This window comes from Pelodiscus sinensis, unplaced genomic scaffold, assembly GCF_049634645.1.
Source record: "Pelodiscus sinensis isolate JC-2024 unplaced genomic scaffold, ASM4963464v1 ctg57, whole genome shotgun sequence".
NCBI classification, from domain to species: Eukaryota; Metazoa; Chordata; order Testudines; family Trionychidae; genus Pelodiscus; species Pelodiscus sinensis.
In genome coordinates this window covers 29,115-41,393 of record NW_027465880.1, presented here as the reverse complement: position 1 = coordinate 41,393, position 12,279 = coordinate 29,115, and the positions used below count along the sequence as shown (strand labels likewise).

Sequence of the window (12,279 nt, the reverse complement as noted above, 5' to 3'; positions counted from 1 at the left end):
GGTCCATCAATGGCTGTTAGCCAGGATGAGTAGGAATGGTGTCCCTAGCATCTGTTTTTCCCCGAGGTGGGTGACAGGGGAGGGATCACGTGAGGGTTACCTGTTGTGTCCCCTCCCTCTGGGGCACCTGGCATTGGCCACTGCCGGCAGACAGGATAGTGGGCTGGATGGACCATTGGTCTGACCCAGTATGGCTGTTCTTATGATCATATTTTTGAGAAGTGGACTTGTAAGGATTAAAACAATATTGACAAACCAAAACCCATTTCCATTAAATCACTAAGGCTACGTCTACACTGCAGGCTTCTTGCGGCGCGTCTACACTACACGCGTGTTCTTGCGCAAGTAAATTTACACTAAGGCGTCGGAGCAGAAGGCTTCTTGCGCACGAGCTCTGACTCTTTGTATGAGGAATAAGCGCTCTTCGGCAAGAAGGCAGTGTGGAAGGGCAGCAGGAAGTTTTTGCGCAAGAACACAGGTGGCTGCTTGGACGCACCGTACCCGCACTCACAGCTCGCTACTTCCTGCTTGCCGGACCCTCCCTTAAAGGGCCAGGCCCCCTGCAGATGCCATGCAGCAGCAGCAGCACAGCTGGCAGCTCCACCACACAGCTCTGCATTCCAGCTCTGCAGGCATGTCTGCCCCCCAGCCACTCCGTGAGCCTGCACCCCCATCCCAGGAGCCACCACAGGGCTCCCAGCAGCCACAGAGGGGGCACCAAGCGGCACACCCCATGCTGGTCCGGGGCTGAGGCCGAGGCCCTTCTGGACCTGTGGGCACAAGAGGAAGCCCTCCACGACCCCCGGTCCCGTCGCTGCAACGCGGACATCTTTGGCTGCATGGCCCAGGTGCTGGTCGAGCAGGGACACCCAGCCTGGACCCTGGAACAAGTCCAGGCCAAGGTAAAGGAGCTGCGCCTGGGCTACTTGAGGGCCACTGAGGGCGGCGGGGGGGGGGCAGGAGCTGACACCGGCCCCCACTACGACTGCTTGCACGCCATCCTGGGGGAGACGGCGGTCCAAGAGCCTTCTTCCATGATCAACACGGGACTGTGCACCCCGGTGGTCAGGCTGCTTGACCTGGAGGAGGAGGAGGGCGACCTGACCACCAGCTCAGAGGACGAGGGAGAGGACCGCCCCATCACCCTCCATCTCAAGCCAGTGCCCAGCAGCCGGGATGTCTCCCAGGCCTCATCCGAGGCTGGCGACGGATCCTCCGGTGAGCGTTGCGGTTCTCACTTGCAAGGGCAGGGGAGACTGGTGCCTGGGGGTGGGAAGTGTCACTCAGGCAGTTCGAGCTGCACCCTGCTGCTCACACATGTCCTGCCCGGGGGGGGAAGGGGGGATGCCGGCTGGAAGCAGCCAAGCCCCAAGGGCACAGGCCAGACCCCACACATCCCAAAGGGTGCCACACACAGCACGCACCCATACCTGCCTGTGTGACACTGCAGCTGCTCCTGGGAAAAGCACAGCAAGCCAGCCCTGTGAGCGCAGCCCCCACGAAGCCCCTTGGCTGCTCCCGGCCCCTCTGCTGCCCCTAAGGGAATCCCCCCACTGTAGCCACAGACTTCCCTGGGCTACTTGTCCGAGGGCTGGGGGAGCAGGGAAGCGGGCAGCCCAAGCCTCTGGCCCAATGAGTCTTGCTGCAAGAACAGTACACTCCCGGTAGCCCTGGCTCCATCTCCAATGAAATGAATGGAGATTGCCTATCTCCTAGAACTGGAAGGGACCTTGAATGGTCATCAAGTCCAGTCCCCTGCCTTCACAGCAGGACCAAGTACCATCCCTGACAGATTTTTGCCCCAAATGGCTCCCTCAAAGATTGAGCTCACAACCCTGGGTTTAGCAGGCCAGTGCTCAAACCACTGAGCTATCCCTCCCCATCATTGAAGTGTTAATTATAATTTTCACTTTTTGTTAACTGTCTGCCTCTGACACAGCATCTGTTTACAGCAATACTATAGAAAATGGACAGTAGCCCGAGAACCCAGACCTCATCTGCCACACTTGCTCCCATGTAATGTAGGGATGTGTACTCAAACATGACTACAGCATCAATGGTGTATGCTCACAGACAGTGAGAAGAGTATATGCTCTACCTTTGGGAGGGAGTGTACATAGTGCTAGGCAGACAGACACAGTATGCCAAGTGGCTAGGACACAGACAAGGGGTCTTCATTCACAGTGATGTCTCCCAAGTGTTACAATCGATGGCGGATCACTTCACTCCCAGGATTTTGAGCTAGTCCTTCCGTGAACACACACCCAGGGGACCGATTGGGCTCAAGCCACAGTTGTGTGGTGTAACGTGAGGCTCAGGGAGGAGGGCACGGGGGTCAGGGACACTGGGTAGGGCTGACAGACCACCTCACCGTTATCTGTGTTCTCTGCAGCAGGACCAGCCGGGAGCGAGGGACCATCCAGCCCCGCGCCGGCGGCACCGACAACCCAGGCACCACGACCATCTCCTCTGGCAGCACGTCCAGGCCGTGAAGCAGATGGAGGAGGTGGTCAGCACCAAGCTTCAGGCCGACCTAGAGTGGCGGCAGCAGGCATGGGGTCAGTTCCTCCAGCGCTGCGACGGCATGTGTGACACCATCTCCCTACGCCTAACTGGTTCCCAACGGATTGGTAGCTGTCTGGCCTGGTGAGCTTCCAGAGGGCGATGGCGACCCACTTCTGGAGGGGGATGGCAGGTCTCATGTGCGTGTCCCGTTGCCTGAGGGCAGGGGCGAGCCACTCACACAGCTCCAGAAATGTGTCCTTCCTTATCTGAAAATACTGGACCCACTGCTGGTGTCCAACCACAAGAAGCGGCGGTGCACGGTGTGCAGGGGAGGGCGGGCAGGATCCAGCTGCATGAGCTGCGCCCACAGAGATCCAAGGAGGGTCTCCCAGCAGAGCAGAGGGTTGGGTTCCTACAGGGCCTGGGCTACAGCCTGCAGAACCTGCTGCATGAAATGCAGCACAAGCTGTAATACCCATCGACTGCGCAGAGGCAGCTCTGGATCCATGGCTGGCAAGCTGAGGTGTCCACAAGGGTAACCGCAGCAGGCAGAGAAAACGCTTTGCTGTCCCTCGAGGAGGTAAGCAAAGGAAAAAAGCCTGAGACACAGCTATACACCATACACCGTGGGGGGGGGGGGAAGAGGCAGAGGTGTGTGTGTGTGTCCCTTTAAGCACAAGCCTCAGGGTATGTCTACACTACCCCACTAGTTTGAACTAGGAGGGTAATGTAGGCATACCGCACTTGCAAATGAAGCCCGGGATTTGAATTTCCTGGGCTTCATTTGCATAAGCGGGGAGCCGCCATTTTTAAAACCCCGCTGGTTCGAACCCCGTGCAGCACGACTACACGGGGCTTGAACTAGGTAGTTCGGACTAGGATTCCTATTCCGAACTACCGGTACACCTCGTACACCTCCCCGCTTATGCAAATGAAGCCCGGGAAATTCAAATTTGCAAGTGCGGTATGCCTACATTACCCCGCTAGTTCGAACTAGCGGGGTAGTGTAGACATAGCCTCAGGCAGCAGCCAAGGGAAGTATCTGAGGGTAACTGCTGACCTGATGCCCTGCAGGACCAAATACTGTCTAGACCATCCCTGATAGATGTTTATCTAACCTACTCTTAAATATCTCCAGAGATGGGGATTCCACAACCTCCCTGGGCAATTTATTCCAGTGTTTCACCACCCTGACAATTAGGAACTTTTTCCTAATGTTCAACCTAAACCTCCCTTGCTGCAGTTTAAGCCCATTGCTTCTTGTTCTAGCCTCAGAGGCCAGGAAGAACAATTTTTCTCCCTCCTCCTTGTGACACCCTTTTAGATACCTGAAAACCGCTATCATGTCCCCCCTCAATCTTCTCTTTTCTAAACTAAACAAACGCAATTCCTTCAGTCTTCTTTCATAGGTCATGTTCTCTAGACCTTTCATCATTCATGTTGCTCTTCTCTGGACCTTTTCCAATTTCTCCACATCTTTCTTGAAATGTGGTGCCCAGAACTGGACACGATACTCCAACTGAGGCCTAATCAGCGCAGAGTAGAGCGGAAGAATGACTTTTTGTGTCTTGCTCACAACACACCTGTTAATGCATCCCAGAATCATCTTTGCTTTCTTTGCAACAGCATCACACTGTTGACTCATATTCAGCTTGTGGTCCACTATAACCCCTATATCCCTTTCTGCCATACTCCTTCCCAGACCGTCGCTTCCCAGTCTGTATGTATGAAACTGATTGTTCCTTCCTCAGTGGAGCACTTTGCATTTGTCCTTATTAAACTTCATCCTCTTTACCTCAGACCATTTCTCCAATTTGTCCAGATCATTTTGAATTACAACCCTGTCCTCCAAAGCAGTTGCAACCCCTCCCAGCTTTGTATCATCTGCAAACTTAGTAAATGTACTCTCTATGCCGATATCTAAATTGTTGATGAAGATATTTAACAGAACCGGTCCCAAAACAGACCCCTGCAGAACCCCACTTGTTATACCTTTCCAGCAGGATTGTGAACCGTTAATAACTACTTTCTGAGAACGGTTATCCAGCCAGTTATGCACCCACCTTATAGTAGCCCCCTCTAAGTTGTATTTCCCTAGTTTATTGATAAGAATATCATGCGAGACTGTATCAAATGCCTTACTAAAGTCTAGGTATACCACATCCACCGCTTCTCCCTTATCCACAAGACTCGTTATCCTATTAAAGAAAGCTATCAGATTGATTTGACATGATTTGTTCTTTACAAATCCATGCTGGCTGTTCCCGATCATCTTATTATGTTCCAAGTGTTTACAGATGATTTCCTTAATTACTTGCTCCATTATCTTTCCTGGCACAGAAGTTAAACTGGGTTGTTCTTATGGCCTTTTATATAGACGGGCACTATATTTGCCCCTTTTCCAGTCTTCTGGAATCTCCCCTGTCTCCCATGATTTTCCAAAGATGATAGCTAGAGGTTCAGATACCTCCTCTATCAGCTCCTTGAGTATTCTAGGATGCATTTCATCAGGTCCTGGTGACTTGCAGGCATCTAACTTTTCTAGGTGATTTTTAACTTGTTCTTTTTTTATTTATCTTCTAAACCTCCCCCCTTCCCACTAGCATTCACTGTGTTAGGCATTCCTTCAGACTTCTCGGTGAAGACCGAAACAAAGAAGTCATTGAGCATCTCTGCCATTTCCAAGTTTCCTGTTACTGTTTCAGCCTCCAATCAGTGTAGATGCGCTATTTCGAAAAAGCTATTTCTGAAGGTATCTTCTGAAATTGCTTATATCAAAAGAAATGTGCAGTGTAGATGTAGCCAACAAGATCTGTATCTGTAACCTAGAAGTTAAAGCCATGCCCAATTCCAGGTTTCTGGTAAATACCGCGGCCGGAGAAAGTGTTTAAAATTAACAAGTTTTACAGATTGAACCTCTCTAGGCTGGCACCCTTGGGACCAGAAAATTTGTTGAACCACAGGTGGTCAGTACTGTCCAGCAGCATTACAAACACTTCTCAAGTGTGCTAGAGTGTCTTAACTCAATTTTTCTAAAGCAAGTTCCCTTCTGAGCTAAAGTCAAAGATGCCATTACTGAACCCAAGGGCGGGGCGGGGCGGGGAAGAGAGAGCAAAGTTACAAAAAATCGGCTAACAATCCTCTAGAATGAAAGGCTATGTCTACACTGCCCAGTCTTGTGCAAGAACATATGCAAATGAGGTGCAGCGATAAATACCACTGCGCCTCATTTGCATACTTGAGCCGACATTTTTGCGCAAAAAAACCCTCTTGCGCAAGAGCCCTTCTGCCACGCCTCATTTGCATATGTTCTTGCACAAGAAATTTTTGGACAATCTTCACTACAGGTATCAATATGCACTCTTTCTATAGTATTTTACACAGCTCTTCCAATTACACAACTTACTAATAAAATGTTTTATTGAATTGAAGATATGCCAAAATTACAAGAGCATATGTTAGCATTGCCACTTAAGTTTCTGCACTTGGATTGACAGACTTCAAACAGCTCCATTACACACACACACACACACGTGCGCGCGCGCGCACGCGCACACACACACACTTCCAAATTTGCAGTGCTATATACTATGTTCAAGAATATCAAACAGAATGAATTGGTTGCACACACTGAATTTTTTTTTAAAAGACGATCCTGAAGCAATGGAAAACAGAACACTCGCTCAAAGATTAGAATTTAAAAGTAAGGTACAAGTGCAAAGTTTAAGTAATAATTACTAGATTCAAATCAAGAGTCCCATCTGAATGACAGCCTATTTCTAGGTCATAACAGCACAAAACTAGATATTGCTTCAGGGAATCCTAGTCCCCTGTTGCAAAGGCAGTAATTTAGCAGAAATGTAATACAATAAAACTCCCTTGCACCTTGGAAAAATATTAGCAAAGAAGTAAATGATCTTTTGACCACCCAGAGCTTTTGGAAAAGGTTATCATGCACAGCACACATGGAACACATCGATCCCACTTCATTAGGTCATAGTGGGAGACAATGCATACTAGCGACGAGGAGTCCTGTGGCACCTTATAGACTAACTGAAGTGTAGGAGCATAAGCTTTCGTGGGCAAAGACCCACTTCGTCAGATGCAGGTAGTGGAAATTTCCAGAGGCAGGAAATTTCCAGAGGCAGGCAGGAAATTTCCACTACCTGCATCTGACGAAGTGGGTCTTTGCCCACGAAAGCTTATGCTCCTACACTTCAGTTAGTCTATAAGGTGCCACAGGACTCCTCGTCGCTTTTGCAGATTCAGACTAACACGGCTACCCCTCTGATACTTGAATGCATACTAGGGATGTTTTCAGGTAATTGACTACACTTCTGCTATCTACACTTTAAAGGCGAAAGTGCCACATGGAGCCTAGGGTCAGTTGGGGACTATCTGCTTATCCCGGGCTCCTTGCAGCGCTGCTGCTTTGAAAGGCCAGGAGGAGCCTGACGCCCGGCTCCCGCAGCAGCGTTTCAAAGCAGCAGCGGCACGTGGAGCCCGGGGTCTGGCCCCAGGCTCCATGTGGTGCTGCTCCTTTCAAGTACCCCCTTCTTCCCCCCCCCCCCGCTGCCTCTTTTCTGACAGAGGCAGCAAAGGGGGGGCAGAGCGACTAGTCGACAAGCTTGTCAACTATCCGATAAGCATTTGCCCCCAGCTTGCCTGGATCTGGCCAGCCTGCACTGGCACTCCAGGCCCCTGCCACCCGCCCACAGGGCTGGAGCATACAAAAAAAAAATCTAGCCTGGGCCCCCCCCAGGCTCTGGTGTGGGAGGAGTGTCTCACTTTGCTTCTCACTGGTGTGCAGCCCCCAACTGATTTTTCTGTGGGTCAGCAGCCCCCAGCCCAAAAAAGGTTTCCCAGCCCATGCCGCTCCCTGTGGCTGCCAACAGCGAAACAGAGCCAATAGGAGCCGCGAGGCTCTGTGGCCGTGGTGCCGGCAAATAAACAAACCAGCACAGCCAGTTAACAGGTTTCTCAAAGTGGTTTCACAGACCACTGAGGAACACTGGACTAAATTAACAACATGAAATATGGCAGAATGCAAGTAAAACAAAGCCAGAGACACAACTCTCCAAGGTTCCCCCTCAAATTTAATTTACACTTAAAAAAAAAAAAAATGAGCTTCAGCAGCATGGAAGCATGTCCTCTGCAATAGTGGCTGAAGCACGAAGGGGCATACGAATGTTTAGCATATCTGGCACAAATTCCTTGCGATGCTGGCTACAGATTCTTGCTTTCTGGTGACACTGTAAATAAAGTGGGCAGCATTATTTCCTGTAAATGTAAAACTTGTTTCAGCAATTGGCTGAACAGAAGTAGGACTGAGTGGATTTGTAGGCTCTAAGTTTTTGCATTGTTTTGTTTGAGTGCAGTTATGTAACAAATTTCTAAATTGCACTTTTCACAATTAAGAAATTGCACTACAGTACTTGTACGAGTTGCTGACTAAATAGCAACTCAGAGTGATCATAGAACAGTCACTTGAGTAGAACTCCCCCCTGTACATAACCTTCATAGACTTTGAAAAAGCCTTTGACAGCGTTGATAGAGACACTTTGTGGAAACTGCTGCAACACTGTGGCATCCCATCCAAAATTATTAACCTGATCCGTTCAACATACAAACCCTCGACATGCCAAGTTGTTCACAATGGTGTCTTGACAGAATCCTTCAGCATACTCTCAGGAGTGCGACAAGGGTGCCTATTGTCACCTTTCCTGTTCTTGGTCACAATGGACTGGATTATGAGCAGGACAACAGATGGCCATCAACGGGGCATTCAGTGGACACTTTTCAAACAGCTAGAGAACATTGATTTTGCTGACTATCGCCCTCCTTTCACACCAACATAAAAGCATGGAAGAAAAGGTCGCAACACTAGACAAAACTGCTTCAATGATTGGACTGAGCATTAACAAGGGAAACACCAAGAAAACGAGGATCAACCAGTCCAACACCACCAACACCACCACAGTGGGAGGGGATGACCTAGAAGATGTGGAGCAGTTCATCTACTTAGAGTATTATGGGCAGAGATGGAGGAACAGACAAGGATGTCAATGCTAGGATAGGGGAAGCAACAGCTGCATTCTTCATCCCATATGGAGTTCACAAATAATATTGCAAAGATGAAACTGAATCTTCAAACACAAATATGAAGAGTGTGCTCTTGGATGGATGCGAGACCTGGCATACTAAGAATTCTTCAAATCACAAGCTACAGACATTCATAAACAGATGCCTGAGGTACATCCTTCACATCAAATGGCAAAACTGTGTCACAAATGAGGAGCTTTGGAACAGAGCAGGACAAGAACCACTTGACGTTCAAATCAAATCAAGAGAAGAAAGTGGGGATGGCTAAGCCACACTCTCAGAAAACCATCATCCAGCATAGTCCGTCAAGCTCTCACATGGAACCCGCAAGGAAAACGCAAAAGAGGACAGACATCGGACAACGTGGAGAAGATCTACTGAGACTGAAGGACGGAAGTTTTGTCTCAAGGAAGTTTTGTCTCAAGACAGAGTGACGTGGAGGAGACTTGTAGAGGACCTATGCACCACTTGGAGTACAAGGGTTTAAGATGATGACGACTTGTACAAGAAAAATATTATTACAGTGAAAATAGTTTCAATCAAAAATATAAAGTGAGCACTGTACGGTTTGTATTCTGTGATGTAAGCTGAAATCAATATATTTGAAAATGTACAAAAGCATCCACAAATATTTAATAAAATTCAACTGGTATTCTACTGCTTAACAGTGCAATTAAATCTGCAGTTCATTGCAATGGAAAAAATTAATTCCAATTAACCGTGCACATATGTTGCAATTAATTGCTAGCCCTACTTTTCACACAGAATTTGGCATGTGCCAATTGTGTGACCTCAAAAGCATGCTACTGTTCTTGTGGGATCCTTTTTCTTATAAAAGTCAAGCACAAAATCACTGTGCTATAACGTGAAATTTCATAGGTATCTTAAATTGTTGTGTTTTGGATAAATGTCGATGGCCTTTGTCCTCAAAGACAAAGAAGGGATAAAATAGCTCATGAAAACAGTTTCAGATACCTTTACATTGACTTTACTAGTAGGACAAACTTCAGGAGTGTTTGGTTTTCCCTTAATTATGACAATGTGGAAATTGTGCTTCATATATTTTCAAGTCTAAGTCACACATACAAAAGATAAGGGACTTGTAGTGGGTTCCTATTTGAACACTAGGAGTGGGCGAGCATTAGCCTGCCCACTTGTAAAACCCCTCCCCCAGCCTTGTGGGAGGGACAACTAGACCCAGGCCCAACTGATTCCAGGAGACAAATGTTGACAAAAGGTCAGGGTGTGTGGGTCAAAGGTTCAAAATAAGGGAGCCGGATGGGGACACTGAGCAAAGAACCCCGGACAGCGCCCACTGCTCCTCAAAGCTGTCCAGGCAGCCAGTGGACGCCGCCCAGAGGAACTCTGCCCGGATGCATGAGACCAGGGAGGAACGGAAGTAGGCCCCAGTGTCACAGAGCACCCCCTCGTCCAACATCCTCCTCCTGGGGCTATATATGTCGGCTTTCACCAGGGCCAGGAATAGGTTGACGAGGAGGTCTCGCGACTTCATGGGGCCACAGATGGGGTGTGCATAAATAAAGAGGTGTGGGGAAAAGTGCAGCCAGAACCTCAATAAGAGGTTCTGCAGAAGCTGGAACAAGGACTGCAACCTGGCGCATTCTAAGTAGGCATGTGCCAGGTTTTCCCTCACGCCACAGAAAGGACAGGTGTCTGGGATGGGGTGAACCGCGCCAGGTACATGCCCGTGCTCACGGCTCCATGAAGGAGCCACCGATTCATGTCCCCGATGGTTCACGAGATTAGGGTGCACTACATGCTGGCCCATCAGGGTTCCCCACCCTCAACTGGTCTGAGATAGTCCCACCACTTGGTGTCTGGGCGGGACACGAGGGTGAGGAAAAGTATCGTATGGAGCACAAGCGTGTACAGGTGTTCTCTTGGCGCGGTTCAGAAACAGACCAGCTTCAAATCTGGCAGTCGGCTGGGGCCCAGGGATGGGGTAGCTGGTGGGGAGGGGCCCAAGAAAAATTGATGGAAGGTTTGCAGGAAGGGAGGGGCGGGGCATACCCTCTCGCAGGGCTCACTGCAGGAAATCGAGAGCAGGCTGCAGCAAAAGCAGCCTTCACCTCTTGGAGTAGGCGCAGGGGGGTTCGAGGGGTGGAGAGCGCTCGGGGATCCACCCAGTCCCCTGTCGTAGTTCAGGAGCTTAGTGGTTTCTGCCAGGATCAGCCTCCGATGCACCGAAGGAGACTCCACCGCGCGTGCACGCGCGCACACACACACACACACACACACACACACACACGGCTGGATTGTGGAGCAGGGGCTCCGCGAGGAGGTCTGCTCCCTCGGAGGCCACAACGGACCTGGTCGCTGAAAACAGCTTCCAAGTCTGGAGAAGTTCCTCATAGAATTCCGGCAGCTCTAAGAGGTCTCGCAGAAGACCTCTTCGGTGGATAAAAATGAGCTGCTGGTTGTATCAGAGCCCGGGGAGGTGGCGGAGGAAGGTGTGCGCCAAAGTCCTCCATGCCGGACTACCTGCACTATACAGTAGTCTCTGCAGGGCCTGGAATCAAAAGGTGTGGACCTGGCTGTGCATTCAAACCAGGCCCTGGGCCCCCTCCTCCAGGGGAAGACACAAGACACCTGCAGAGACCCAGTGCAGTCCTGGGCAGTTCAGGGCTGTCCTCTGGAGTCTGGCCAGGACCTCCAGGATTGGACTCAGGGTGTTGAGCTGGTACCAGCGCATGGACAAGACTAGTTGGTTCAGCACCAGTGCCCTCCCACACAAAAAGAGACACTGGAGCAGTCCCGTCCATCTCCACAGCCGCTCACCCACCCTGGCCTCCAAACCATGCCAGTTCTCCAGCGGACAGTGATGTGTGGCAGATAGAAAGGCGCCAGGATAGAGCAGTGGACCTGCGCTCCACCTGATGGCCTGAAGCGCGGGTGGGAGGGAGCCTACCTGCCACCCGTCCCTAACCACGAGGCCAGAGCGCTCGACCCAGTTGACCCGGGTGGAGGAGGCCACCAAATAGACCGCTTGGCAGGCCTCCACCCACGCCAGGTTGCCTGGGTCCTGGACCACAAGGAGCACATCATCGGCATACACCGACAGGACCAGCCGCAGCTCCAGCTCTCGGAGCACCAACCCCGTCATCCTCCAACGGAGGAGGCAGACGAAGGGCTCGATTGCCAGAGCGTACAGCTGGCCCGAAAGTGGACACCCCTGACGTACTCCCCACCCGAAGCTGACCGGCTCGGTCAGGGTCCAGTTGAGCCTGACCAAACACTCCGCGAGGGCGTACATCACCCAGAGAAATCCCACAAAATGGGGCCCGAAACCGAAGGCCTGCAGAGTGCCCATGAGATACCCGTGGTCCACCCTGTCCAACACCTTCTTCTGGTCCAGGGACAGGAGGGCGAACGACAGACCATCCCTACAGCTAAGCTCCAGGAGATCCCAAACCAAATACAAGTTATCAAAGATGCTACGGCCCAGGACGGCGTAAGTCTGGTAGGGGTAGATCACGTCCGCCAGCACGGACCACAGTCGCAGTGAGATGGCTAATGATACGACTTGACAGTCCATGCTGAGGAGCAAGACGGGACGCCAATTCCGAAGGTCGCGGAGGTCCCCCTGCTTCGGCAATAAGGTGAGCACGGCTCGCCTGCACGACAGAGGGAGGACCCCGCTCTCCAAGGACT

The 12,279-nt window shown here is 50.7% G+C and overlaps 1 pseudogene; it reads left to right on the top strand.

Annotated features, from left to right (window-relative positions):
• Window positions 1-839: 839 nt before the first annotated feature.
• On the top strand, window positions 840-8,577 carry LOC142824232 (uncharacterized; annotated as a pseudogene).
• The last annotated feature ends 3,702 nt before the right edge of the window (window positions 8,578-12,279 follow it).